Consider the following 13,289-nt stretch of genomic DNA (forward strand, 5'->3'; position numbering starts at 1 on the left):
CCTAAAACAGTGGCAACATCACTGCTTTCTACCTACTGGGTATATTAAGGGACCCCCATGAGGGAAAATCATCCTTCTCCCTAGCTAAATCCTGCCCCTTCCATTAAGACCCAAGTCTCACACAGCTGAGGGCTTTAATTAGAGCCTGCCTTTATCACTTGCTGTGGTTTTTTCTGTCATTGCTATTTCCAGAAAGAGACGGTGATGTCAACTCCGTCTCTCTGGTCAGCTCTGGAGCACCCACCACATCTTGGGCTGGACAGCAAATCACATGCCAAGGGAGGCTGGGCTCCACTTTGCAGGGGCAGGATGTGTGCGATGGATGCGTGCCCAAGATGTGTGCTCACAGGCCTCTCCTGCCCCACGAGCTGTTCTTGGCCCATTGCTGGGGAAAACACAGTGTCCTGCCTCTGGATGAAGGTAGGAGTCCATCCTTTCAAGGATACTAAAACAGTGCTTCCCACATTTTAGGATTTCTTGCACCAGGAAAAACACTGGAGGAGGGGCCAACAGGGAGTAGCTAACTTTTTACTTTGCCATGCAACTTCATTAAAAATAACTACCATCTACAAATCCATCATTTCATTTATAAACAAACTTTCTTTTTGTGTGTGTGTGTGTGAGACAGAGTCTCACTCTGTTGCCCAGGCTAGAGTGCCATGGGGTCAGCCTAGCTCACAGCAACCTCAAACTCCTGGGCTCAAGCAATCCTCCTGCCTCAGCCTCCCAAGTAGCTGGGACTACAGGCATCTGCCACCATTCCCGGCTAACTTTTTCTACATATATTCTTAGCTGTCCATATAATTTCTTTCTACTTTTAGTAGAGATGGTGTCTCCCTCTTGCTCAGGCTGGTCTCGAACTCCTGAGCTCAAACAAGCCTCCCACCTCAGCCTCCCAGAGTGCTAGGATTACAGGCGTGAGCCACCGTGCCCTGCCTAAACAAACTTTCTAATTCTAGAAATATGAGAATGACATCATTTTAGAATTAATAACAAACTTTTGCTTTTTTTTTTTTTACTTTTTGTTTTGGAAAAATTTAAAACTTACAGAAAATTTGCAAGAATAGTACAATGAACTATTGTTCATAAATCTTCACCCAGATTTATCAGTTACTAATGTTTTGCTATATTTGGTTTATGATTGTCTTTATCTATATATACATACACACACATACAGAGAAACTAGGCACACAAGAGAGAGAATAGTCTCTATATACATAAATTTCTCTACTGAACCATTTGAGAATAAATTGTAGACATTGTACCCTTTACCCTGAAATAATGTAGTATAATCATCAAAATCAGGACATTTAATATCATTAATGTTAATACAATGTTATAATCTATGTACCTTATTATTAAAATTTTGCCAATTGTCCCAGTGATGTCCCCCCACTACTGCTATTCCATCTTTCCCCCTCCTCTCCCTTCCCCCTTCGTTTCCTCTTCCTTCTCTCACTCCTCCTCTTCTTCCTTCTTCTCCTCGTCCTTCTTCTCCTTCTCGTTTCTTCTTCAAATTGTTGTTTTCTCTGGTGTAGGATCTACTCCAGGATCACACATTGCTTTTAGTTGTCATGTCTCTTTAGTTTCTTCGAATCTGGAACAGTTCCTCAGTCTGTCTTTGTCTTTCACGACATTGATGTCTCTGTGTGTGTGTGTGTGTGTGTGTGTGAAAAGAACAGGGCAGTTATTATGTAGAATGTACTTAAATGGAGCTTGTCTGATGTTTTCTCGTGATTATATTCGTTCAAGTAATGCATTTTTGCCAAAAATACCACAGAAATGCGTCCTTTCTTAGCACATGACATTAGAAGGCAAATGACATTGGTTTGTCCTATTTGAAGAAGATGTTAACTTTGATCACTTGGTTACAATGGTGGCTACCAGGTTTCTACACTGTTAAATTACTATTTTTCCCTTTGTAATTAGTAAATAATTTGTCAGGTGAATTAAGTTTTTTGTTTTTTTAGAGACAGGGTCTTGCTCTGTCCCCTAGGCTGGAGTGCAGTGGCGTGATCACAGCTGACTACAGCCTCAAGCTCCTGGGCTCAAGCAATCCTCCTGCCTCAGCCTCCCAAGTAGTACAATAGCTGGGAACTGTGAGCCACTACACCTGGATAATTTTTTTATTTTTTGTAGAGACAGGGAGTCTTTCTATGTTGCCCAGGCTAGTCTCGAACTGCTTGGCTCAAGCAAGCCTCCTACCTCGGCCTCCCAAAGCACTGGGATTATAGGCAAGAGCCACCACACCCAGCCAGGGAAGGATTTTGTATGAGTGTGTGTGTTTAGATTGATTTTGAATTTTTGATGTTGTTCTTTAACCTGCAGCCTAGATGCTTCTTTTTGTTATCTGATGGGATAATGATAGAACTGTTTTTTTCAGTTTTTTCTTAGAGATGAAGTCTTGCTCTGTTGCCCAGGCTAGAGTGCAGAGGCCCAATCATAGCTCACTGTAACCTTAAACTCCTGGGCTCAAGCAATCCTCCATTCTCAGCCTCCCTAGTAGCTGTGACTAAAGGCATGCACCACAAATCCTGACTAATTTCTTTTATTTTTTTGTGGAGGGGGGTCTGGCTATGTTGCTCAGGCTGTTCTCAAACTCCTGGCCTCAAGTGATCCTTCTACCTTGGCCTCCCAAATCACTAGGATTACTGGTGTGAACCACCACACCGGGCCTACATTTCAATTAGCTTTTCCTAAGTTATACTGCAGTAACAAACAGCCCAAAAATCTTAGTGGCTTACAGACAAAGGCTTATTTCTCACACACATTTTATGTCGGCTGTGGTCTTTGGTGGTTCTGCTCTGTATTGGCATCTCCCTTCTAGGATCTAGGCAGAAGACATAGCTGCTATCCGGAACATGATATCCGTATGGCAGAGGGAAAAGGAAAGTGATAGAAGCCTGCCGTAGTTCATAGTTCTTAAGGGTTCTGCAGGGAAGAGCACAGTCATCGCCACTCACATTTTATTGCCCAAAGCAAGTCATATGGCCATACCTGCCTTTAATGGGGCAACAAAGTATATTCCTCCTACAAAAAGGTGTGCTGCAAGCCACATAGCAAAAGGTATATGAAGGTATAATCACCTCACAAGAAAGGGTAGAATACAATCAGAACGAGTAATACCATCAACTATGGTACAACTTTAAGGGCTTTTGGACCTAATTTTCAATTTACATAAAACACAGGGAGCAGAAGGACAAGTTAAACAACACCATGAGGAAATAATCACTAAATCCCAAATGCAGAACATTCTGTGGGAAAGCTGGCCTGGAGTCTTCAAAAAAGACAATGTCATGGGAAAAGAAAAGTATGACTATTCCAGATTAAAAGATACAATTCATAAGCTTTGATTGAATCTTTTTTTTTTTTTAAGAGACAGGGTCTTGCTCTGTCTCCCAGACTGGAGTGCAGTGGCATCATTATAGCTCTTGCAGGCTTGGACTCTTAGACTCAAGTGATCCTACCTCCTCAGCCTCCTGAGTAGCTGGGACTACAGGTATGTGCCACTACACCCAGCTAAGTTTTTTTACTTTTTGTAAAGACAGGGTCTTACTATGTTGCCCAGGCTGGTCTTGAACTCCTGACCTCAAGTGATCCTCCTGCCTTGGCCCCCCAAAGTGCTGGGATTATAGGCATAAACCATGGTGCCCAGGCTTGAATATGATTTTTTAAAAAAAGCTATAATTAGGAACAATTGGGTAAATTTTCATACAAGATAAATATTAGATGATGTTATAAAATTATAGTTAGTTTCCTTAGGTGTAATAATGATTTTGTAGTTATGTAGGCGTATGCCCTTCTTTTAGGAAATGCATGCTAATGTATTTAGAGGTGAAGTGACATGATGTTTGCAATTTGCTTTCAAAAGGTTCAACAAAAAATGTAGTAGTAAAGTAGTAAAATGTTTAAAATGTTGAAGCTTGGTGGAGGGTATGGGGTGTTCATAATACTATTATTTCAACTTTTCTGTGTTTTTGAAATTTTTAAAAATTAAAAATTAAAAGGAAAATTACAAGGTCTGTCCAGAAAGTATCCAGCCATGTAATATGAAAAACAGAGATATTTATTGAAGAAAATACCATTTTGGTTATATAATTGTGATTAATAAACACAAGAGACATTGTACATAGGACAGTGATGCCTCAGTTCCCTTCAAAGTAGGCACCTTGGGACCTCACACAGTTCTCCCAGAGTCTCTTAAGCTAACCCGTACACGTTCAACATTCTCAGGTGTTCTGCTTGTTGCAGGCCTTCCAGGATGTGGATCACGTTCAACAGATTCTCAGCCATCTTTGAAGCATTTGTGCCACACTTTTATTTGCATTGCACTCATTGCATCATCCCCGAAAGCCTTCGGAATCATCTGAATAGTTTTCTCAGAAGATTGCTCAAGCTTAATGCAAAATTTGATGCAGATTCGTTGCTGGACTCAGTCAGCCATTTTGAAGGCAATGGCCACACTGTGCACATGTTCACTCAGTGGCGTGTAGCACCCCACTGACTAGTATTGTTCACACATGCGCATCCCAGTCCACTCTCCTTGCCTGCCAGGTTACATCGATGTCACACAGACTGTTCTCATTATATTAACAATGGCTGGATACTTTCCAGACAGACCTCGTATATAGGTATAAATGTGATTAATAAAAATAAAATTCACTTTTAAATGTTTCTGAATATACAGTATTTTTTTTTTTTTTTTGAGACAGAGTCTCACTCTGTTGCCCTGAGTAAAGTGCCATGGCATCAGCCTAGCTCACAGCAACCTCAAACTCCTGGGCTCAAGTGATCCTCCTGCCTCAGCCTCCTGTGTAGTTGGGACTATAGGCATGCACCACCATGCCCGGCTAATTTTTATATTTTTAGCCGAGATGAGGTCTCACTCTTGCTCAGGCTGGTCTGGAACTCTTGAACTCAAGCAATCCTCCCACCTCGGCCTCCCAGAGTGCTAGGATTACAGGCATGAGCCACTGCACCTGGCCTATACAGTACTTTTTATCATTGTAAATTTTCTCTGTCAATTTCTCTTCACTGTCATATAAGAGAAGGTCCTTAATCCTTTTATTTTTTAAAAAGCCTCCTAATTCAGCCTTTCTGGAAAGTCTTGGTTAATATACTATATATGAGAAACACCTTACAAACTTCATATCCACTTTGTCTGGGAATTCAACCAAGAAGATAACCATGAGCTGGCCCAGTGGCGTGAGCCTGTCGGCCCAGCTACTTTGGAGGCCAAGGTGGGAGGATCATTTGACCCCAGAAGTTCCAGCATGACTCCATCTCTAAAAATAAACAAAACCAAACAAAAACTATGGATTTCAGTAAAGATTCAGCAACAAGGATGTTCATTCCAGCATTCTTTACCTCACTGAAAAAAAGGTTCAACAATAGTTGGTTAAATAAACTATGGCCCAATCATCCAAAGAAAGGAATACAATACAGCCATCAAAAATGGTGTTGTGGGATCAGCCATATGTTTGATAATAGTTGAGTCTGGGTGATTTGTATATAGGATCCCATTATGCTAGACTCTCTGCTTTCATACATTTTTGAAATTTTCCTTAATTAAAAAAAGATGTTACAGAACAGGTAGAAAGATATTTGTTCAACATATTTAGTTTATGAAAAAACAGTATATACTATATAATCCCTTTTTTGTTAAAAAAGGAAAAAACTTAGAAACAAGACTTTAAAATGTTTCTGAATATATGGCATTTTAGTATATTCTATGTCTATATAGAATATACACCCAAGTACCTAACCTTAGTTATCTCTGAAGGTTGGATTTACAGGTAATTTTTATTATTTTCTTTTTCCTTATTTCTACTGTTTATATTTTATAAAGTGAACATGAATTACTTTTATGTTAAGAAAGAAACAATAAAAATGATATTCAAAGGATTGCTACTGGATAACCAAACATTTTCTTCGGAGGGAGCCCCCCTGAGGGTTCCTAGGGCCTTACCCAGAGGTGAGACCATCCCAAGCCACAAGGTGGCAGTGCTGCTTGCTGAGGCTGCCCGCAGGCTGAGCACCCTCTGCCACACCCCGGAGAGTGTCCTTCTCCCCTGGGTCCCCTCCTACCCCAACACACAGGGGCGCTCCCTGAAAGAAGAGACAACCTGGTGTGCATGGCTGCCCTTCCCCTCTTTGCACCTAGGCTGGGGAGTGGAGATGGCAAATCAAGAAATGTCCTTTCCTTGGAGGAAACTGGGAGGCTTCGCCTAACAAGAGTTGTCCCTAGATGTGGCATCAGCTGCCAGATTGTGTGTGTATGTGTGTGTACAAATGTGTTCTTAAAAATGTATTCTGTATGTTTTACATCATTTTCTTGGGTTTTTGTATTTATGTATTGTTTAGAACCTATTCTTTCATTTCAGAACAATATGAGCACAGCAAAATGTTGAGGAAAACACATTTACATTTACTTTGTACCCAATTCTATTCATATTTTCTTCAGCTTTTCAGTCCACACATTGTTTATCACATTGGAAATCCTTTCTATACCTGCCTTTGAAGCAGGATGAATGCAGTATACTGATATAATTTCAGCAAATATCAACCAACATGAGTGCTTAAATAGCATCATTTTGCATTCTGCTCTGTAGGCTTATAATAAAAGTACTTTCTTATACAAAACAATAATGTAACTGTATTTATAAAATCATTTTACAGTTAAGAAAATGTTCAATAATTTATAAAAATGGCCATTTGCACAATCTTCTTTTTTACAATTTACCCAATTGTTTAAAAGTGTAAAATTCAGCCAGGCCCAGTGGCACCCATCTGTAACCCCAGCACTTGAGAAAAACCAAGGCAGGAGATCCCTTGAGCCCAGGAGTTTGAGACCAACCTGGGCAACATAGTAAGACCCTGACTCTACAAAAAATAAAAAATTAGCAGGAATGATGGTTAAAGCCTATAGTCTCAGCTACTTAGGAGGCAGGAAGATGACTTGAGCCCAGGAGTTTGAAGTTGCAATGAGCTATGATGATGCCACTGTACTCTAGCCCTGGCAACAGAGTGCGACCCTGTCTCAAAAATAAATAAATAAAATTGATTGTGGTGATGTTGTAGAACTCTGTGAATATACGAAAAAGCATTGAATTTTACACTTCTTTAAAAAAAATTATTTTTTTATTAAAAAAATTTTTTAAATTTCTCTTGAGTATATACCTAGAAGGGGAATTGCTGGATCATATGATTTAAACTTTTGAGGGACTGCCAGGCTGTTTTCCAAAGCAGTTGCACCATTGTACATACCCACTAGCAATGTATGAGGGTTCCAATTTCTCCACAGCCTAGCCAAGACTTGTTGTTATCTGTCTTTTTAATAATAGCCACCCTAGTGAGTATTAAGTGGTATGTCATTGTGGTTTTGATTTGCATTTCCCTGATGGCTAGTGGCCATTTTTATATCTTTTTTAGACAGATATTTATTCAGATACTTTGCCCATTTTTTAATTGGGTTATTTGTCATTTTATTATTGAGTTGGAAGAGTTTTTATATATTCTAGATAGAAGTTCCTTATCAGATATCTGATTTGCACATATGTTATGCCGTATTTTCACTTACCTGGTAGTGTCCTTTGAAGCACAAAGGTCTTTAATTTTGATGAAGTCCAATGTATCTATTTTTTCTTTTGTCACTTGTGCTTTTGCCTACCCCAAGGTCACAGGTATTATTTCTATGTTTTCCCTATATTTCTTCTATGAAATATATAATATATAGGGTGTGAGGTAGGGGTACAACTTCATTCCTTTGCAATTGGATATCCAGTTGTCCCAGCACCATTTGATGAAAAGACTTTTTTCTCCATTGATTGTCTTGGCACTCTTCTTGAAAATCAATTAACTGTAAATGTAAGTGTTTATTTCTGGACTCACAATTCTATTCTATTGCTTTATGTCTATCCTTATGCAAGAACCACACTGTCTTGATTACTAGTAAGTTTTAAAATTGAGAAGTGTGAGCCCTCCAACTTTGCTCTTCTTTTTCAAGATTGTTTTGGCTATTCTGGGTTCCTGGAATTTCTGCGTGAATTTTAGAATCATCTTGACAATTTCTATCAAAAAATCCAGTTGTGATTTTGCTATGGATTGCATTGAATCTGTAGATGAATTTGGGGTGTATTGGCATCTTAACTATATTAGGTCTTCTTATCTACATGGGATGTCTTTCCATTAATTTAGGTACACCTCTCCTTTTTAAATTGTATTTCTACTAGGCAAGAAGCTAAAATATCAAACAGATCTGGTTCATTCTCAAACATCTGGTTACCTTGAATAAAGCACACTAAGCATGTAGATGTCACTCAGCAAAGCCCGAGGATGACAATCCCCACCATTGCTGTACAGATAGTTGCTCATAGTAACTTGGAGTTGCTGCCACAAGCTGCTGGTTTTCCACCATAAGAAAACTTGGGTAAGTCTTCTCTGGATATACTTTCCTTACCTGTAAAAAGGAAACAACTATAATTATCTGACTTCAGTCAAAATGTGTTTTTTTTTGTTGTTTTTTTTTTAAAGCAGAGTCCCGCTCTGTCACCCTGGCTAGAGTGCCGTGGCGTCAGCCTAGCTCACAGCAACCTCAAACTCCTGGGTTCAAGCAATCCTCCTGCCTCAGCCTCCCAAGTAGCTGGGACTATAGGCATGCACCACCATGCCCGGCTAATTTTTTCTATATATTTATAGTTGTCCAGCTAATTTCTTTCTATTTTTTAGTAGAGACGGAGTCTTGCTCTTGCTCAGGCTGGTCTCAAACTCCTGAGCTCAAAGAATCCGCCCGCCTCGGAGTCAAAATGCATTGAATGAAATTTTTTAAGTTATAAAAATAAATAGACAAAAGATTTGAACAGATCATTAATGAAGATATACAAATAGTCAATAAACAAATGAAAATATGCTCAATATCATTAACCAGCTGAGAAATGCAAATTAAAGCCACGATGAGACACATATCCACCAGAATGGCTAAAATTAAAAAGACAATGTGAAGCACTGATGAAGATATGGAGTTATTGGAACCCTCATTCACTGCTGGTGGGAGTGCTTATTGGGACAACCACTTTAGAAAACATATTGGCAGTGTTTTTTAATAAAGTTAACATATATAACAGTAGTTCCACTCTGCGGTATTTACCCAAGAGAAATGAAAATAAATGAAAACATATATTCACAGAAAGATTTCTACATGAATGTTCATAGCAGTTTTATTCACAATAGCCAAAAACTGGAAACAACTCAAATATCCAAGGACAAGAGAATGGATAAATAAATTATGATATATCAAATAAAATTAAAGACATGTCAATAATTAAAAAGAACAAATCACTGATACATATAACATGCATAAGTCTTAAAAATATCATGCTAAGTGAAAGAAGCCAGACACAAAAGAGTATGTACGGCGTAATTTCATTTGTATTGAATTCTAGAACAGACAAAACTAAGCTGTAGTGACAGCAGATCAGTGTTTGCCTGGGGCAAGTGGGGTGGGGGCGATTGGCTACAGAGAGGCAGGAGGGGACTTTCTGGGGTGATGGAAAATCTCTGTCTTCATTGGGGTGGTGATTACATGGGTGTATACCTTTGGAAAAACTTACCAAGCTCCTCTTAATGGACTTGCTGTACATTAAAATTAATGTACTTAAAATGGGTACATTTGGCCAGGTGTGGTGGCTCACGCCTGTAATCCTAGCACTCTGGGAGGCCGAGGCAGGTGGATCGCTTGAGGTCAGGAGTTTGAGACCAGCCTGAGCGAGACCCCGTCTCTACTAAAAATAGAAATAAATTATCTGGACAACTAAAAGTATATATAGAAAAAATTAGCCGGGCATGGTGGCGCGTGCCTGTAGTCCCAGCTACTCGGGAGGCTGAGGCAGGAGGATCGCTTAAGCCCAGGAGTTTGAGGTTGCTGTGAGCTAGGCTGACGCCACGACACTCACTCTAGCCCAGGCAACAAAGTGAGACTCTGTCTCAAAACAAAACATAAATAAATAAAATAATAATAATAATAATAATAATAAGTCTGCATTTCAGATTTGGCTATTATAAATGCTTCAGCTATCGCCATTTCTTATCTGTACCAGGTGCTTCCCTAAGTGTCATAATGAATCTGAGAGATGGATTTTCCTTTGTGAAAATAAATTCTTATTGATCAACTAATTAATAAAGGCCCTTCTCAGTGCTATTGTGAGGACCAAATGTAGCGCCACATGCACATGTGCTGTGATGGGCTTTACAGGTAAGCCTGGGCTTGTGAATCAGAGATCCCCCGCAGCCTTCCAGCTTGTCCGGCCTCCCTGCAATCCTGACCTAACCTCCTCAGCTGTCCTTCTAGCTGTCACCTGCCAGGGTCATGGCTTGCTATAGTCACCTCCAGGCCTCACCTTCTGAAGGGCTGGGATCTCTCAAAGTGTGGCTGGGGCCCCACTAGGACCTGCCTTGCCTCCAAGAGCCTGGGGGGCCAGCATGGACTTTTGCCTCTTCGCCTTCACGCTGCACCCCTTTGCTCTGACTGCCCTGGGAGTCTGGAAGCTGCCCACACTGCACTAGAGTCACACACCTCATCCTGGCAAATTGGAGGTGAATTGAGGCTTTTTCTTCTAAAGTCCCCCTAAACTACATTATGTCTCCTAAATTTTTGAATATTCCAAACCACACAGTTTCATACCCATTTCCAAAACCTCAGGGAAGCCTGCCAGTCCTCTTCAGGCCACTGCAACTGACCTTGCTACTCTTAAGTGACCTCTTACCCAGATCCCAGTGTTGCTCTGAGCTGACCCTGGCAGGACACCGGGGCCTCACAGGGTCCTCAGAGCTGACTCTACCTGACACCGTTTGTTTCTCCCTTAATCTTTGGGTGCAGAGACCCAGAACTTTCAGGATTCAGCCACCTGCTCAGGGAATACTGGCGGCCACTGGCCTGGGTTCTCCAAGACTTAGAAGCTACCCACCCACAATATGTGGCCCACCCAAGGCCCAGGCCCTCGGGAGCTCAAACTCTGGTGTGTCTCCTTAGGTATAAATAAAACAGTGTCTTGAATAATTGCACATCTTGTCCTTAGCTTTTTTCTCCCTGACCCTGCAAGTTACCTTAAGTGGTGGTTCAGGGTGGTTGGGCTTTACTGCTCTTTCCCACGGGGAGAGCAGGACTAACGACCCCTCCTGCAACACCTCCTACGAGGAGCTGCCTGATGGATGTGTGGGCCACTCACTGCAACCTCACCTCACCTGTGTGCGCCGTGTAGACCAGAGCCAGGGGAAGGTAAAGCTGCTCATACCCTAGGCATACACACAGTAGACAGTGGTCACTGTCCTTCCAGAACCTTTTTTTTTTTAATGAAAGTATATGGGCTTGTTTAGAAGTGTGTGTTGAAGTGGTAATTTTTTTTTTAAAAAACAGGCTGGCCTCATACTCTTTCAATTCAATAAATATTTATTGATCAGCTACTATATGCCAGGCACTGTTTCAGGTAACCAAAAATAATTCTGTGCCTTGCTGTTTTTGCTAAGATCTTTCCATATCAATACATAATGATCTCCATTATTATTTTTGATAGTTGCATGGTGTTCCATAGCATGGCAGCATCACAACTCCACAATTTCTTTAACTAATTTTAGACATTCAGATTGTCTCCATAAACTTTTCTATTATATATAACACTGCTATCAATGCTTTAGTCAGATGACCTTGTACACACTTGTGAATATTTCTAATAGACTCCTATAGGGGGAACTGCTTAATTAAAGCAAACATACTGAATATTCCTAATTGTACCAGGTGCTATGGTTTGAATATTTGTCCCCTCAAAAACTCATATTGAAATTTAATCCCTTGGGCTGGGTGTGGTGGCTCACACCTGTAATCCCAGAACTTTGGGAGGCTGAAGGAGGAGGATCACTTGAGTCTAGGAGTACAAAGTTACAGTGAGCTATGATCACGCCACTGTACTCCAGCCTGGGTGACATAGTGAGACCCGGTATCTAAAAAAATAAGTAAAATAAAGAAGACCTAAACAGATGGTCATAGTGGCACATGCCTGTTGTCCCAGCTACTCCAGATGCTGAGGCAGGAGGATCACTTGAACCCAGGTCAAGGTTGCAGTGAGCTATGATCACACAGCTGCACTCCCGCCTGGGCAACAGAACAACACCCTGCCTCCAAAAAATAAAACAAAACAAAAAGAAATTTAATCCCCAATGTGGCAATATTGGAAGGTGGAGCCTTTAAGAGGTGATTGGATCATAAGGGTTCTGCATGAATGGATTAATCCATTCATGGATTAATGGGTTAACAAATTAATGGATTATCATGGGAGAGGAACTGGTAGCTTTATAAGAAGAGGAAGAGAGACCTGAGCTAGCATGTTAGCATGCTCAACTCTGTCACCATGTGATGCCCTGTGCTGCCTCAGGATACCATAGAAAGTCCCCACCAGCAGCCCTTTGACCTCGGACTTCTCAGCCTCCAGAATTGTAAGAAATAAATTCCTCTTCTTTATAAATTACCCAGTTTCAGTTATTCTCGTATAAGCAACAGAAAACGGACTAAGACACCAGGTATCAAGATTGTACCCAAGATTTATTCTGCTCCTACTTGTGTGTGAGAGGGCCCTTCCTCCTGCTCCCTGTGGCCTCTCTTCGGTAAGTTTGTCAATCTGATAGGCTAAAATGGGCAATAAGCTTTTCAACAGAAATTAGCCTCAGCAGTCAGTACTGATTGAGCAGCTTCTAACCTTCAGCACAGGGCACTTCCAGAGCATAAATGAAGGGAGGTAAATCTCTGGCTGCTCCCGTGGGTGAGGTTCAGAGTTGACTACCACTTTTGTGATCACTCATGTACTTTCATATGCACGTTTCTTTTCTCCTTCACCCTGTAAGGTAAATATCATTATCCCATTTTCATAGATGAGGAGACAGGCAAGAGAGGCTGACTTTTCCAAATCACAAAGTTAAGAAGTAACAAAACCACGGAGGAAGGGAAATCTGAGGGTGAAGGTAAGTGTAGCAAAGGCAAAGCCATAATTAACCCCAGGGCTTGGCTGGAACCAGGGCTTGGCTGGAACCAGGGCTAGGTCACCAAGCCAGAGCCAGAGCCATGGGGACTGGGGGAGGACATGACTTGAGGTTCCTTCCCATGGGCTGCGCCCTGTGGGACCTTGTCTGCCTGTGCTCGGGGCTTGTCCTGGTCAGGTGAAGACTGCAAAGGGTCCAGGGGCCGCAAACAGGGAGAGGAATGACCTGGGTCTGCCAACACGGAAGGACTGAGGGAACAGTGGGGA

General features: G+C 41.2%; 1 long non-coding RNA gene across 1 annotated transcript; it reads left to right on the forward strand.

Moving 5' to 3' along the window:
- The first annotated feature begins 207 nt into the window (after positions 1-207).
- Positions 208-10,991, forward strand: LOC123625482. The gene is made up of 4 exons (XR_006730528.1): positions 208-420; positions 8,232-8,428; positions 10,095-10,249; positions 10,874-10,991. It is a non-coding gene; the product is annotated as an uncharacterized LOC123625482 (long non-coding RNA).
- Positions 10,992-13,289: the final 2,298 nt, after the last annotated feature.

This window comes from Lemur catta, chromosome 1, assembly GCF_020740605.2.
Source record: "Lemur catta isolate mLemCat1 chromosome 1, mLemCat1.pri, whole genome shotgun sequence".
Taxonomy (NCBI): Eukaryota; Metazoa; Chordata; class Mammalia; order Primates; family Lemuridae; genus Lemur; species Lemur catta.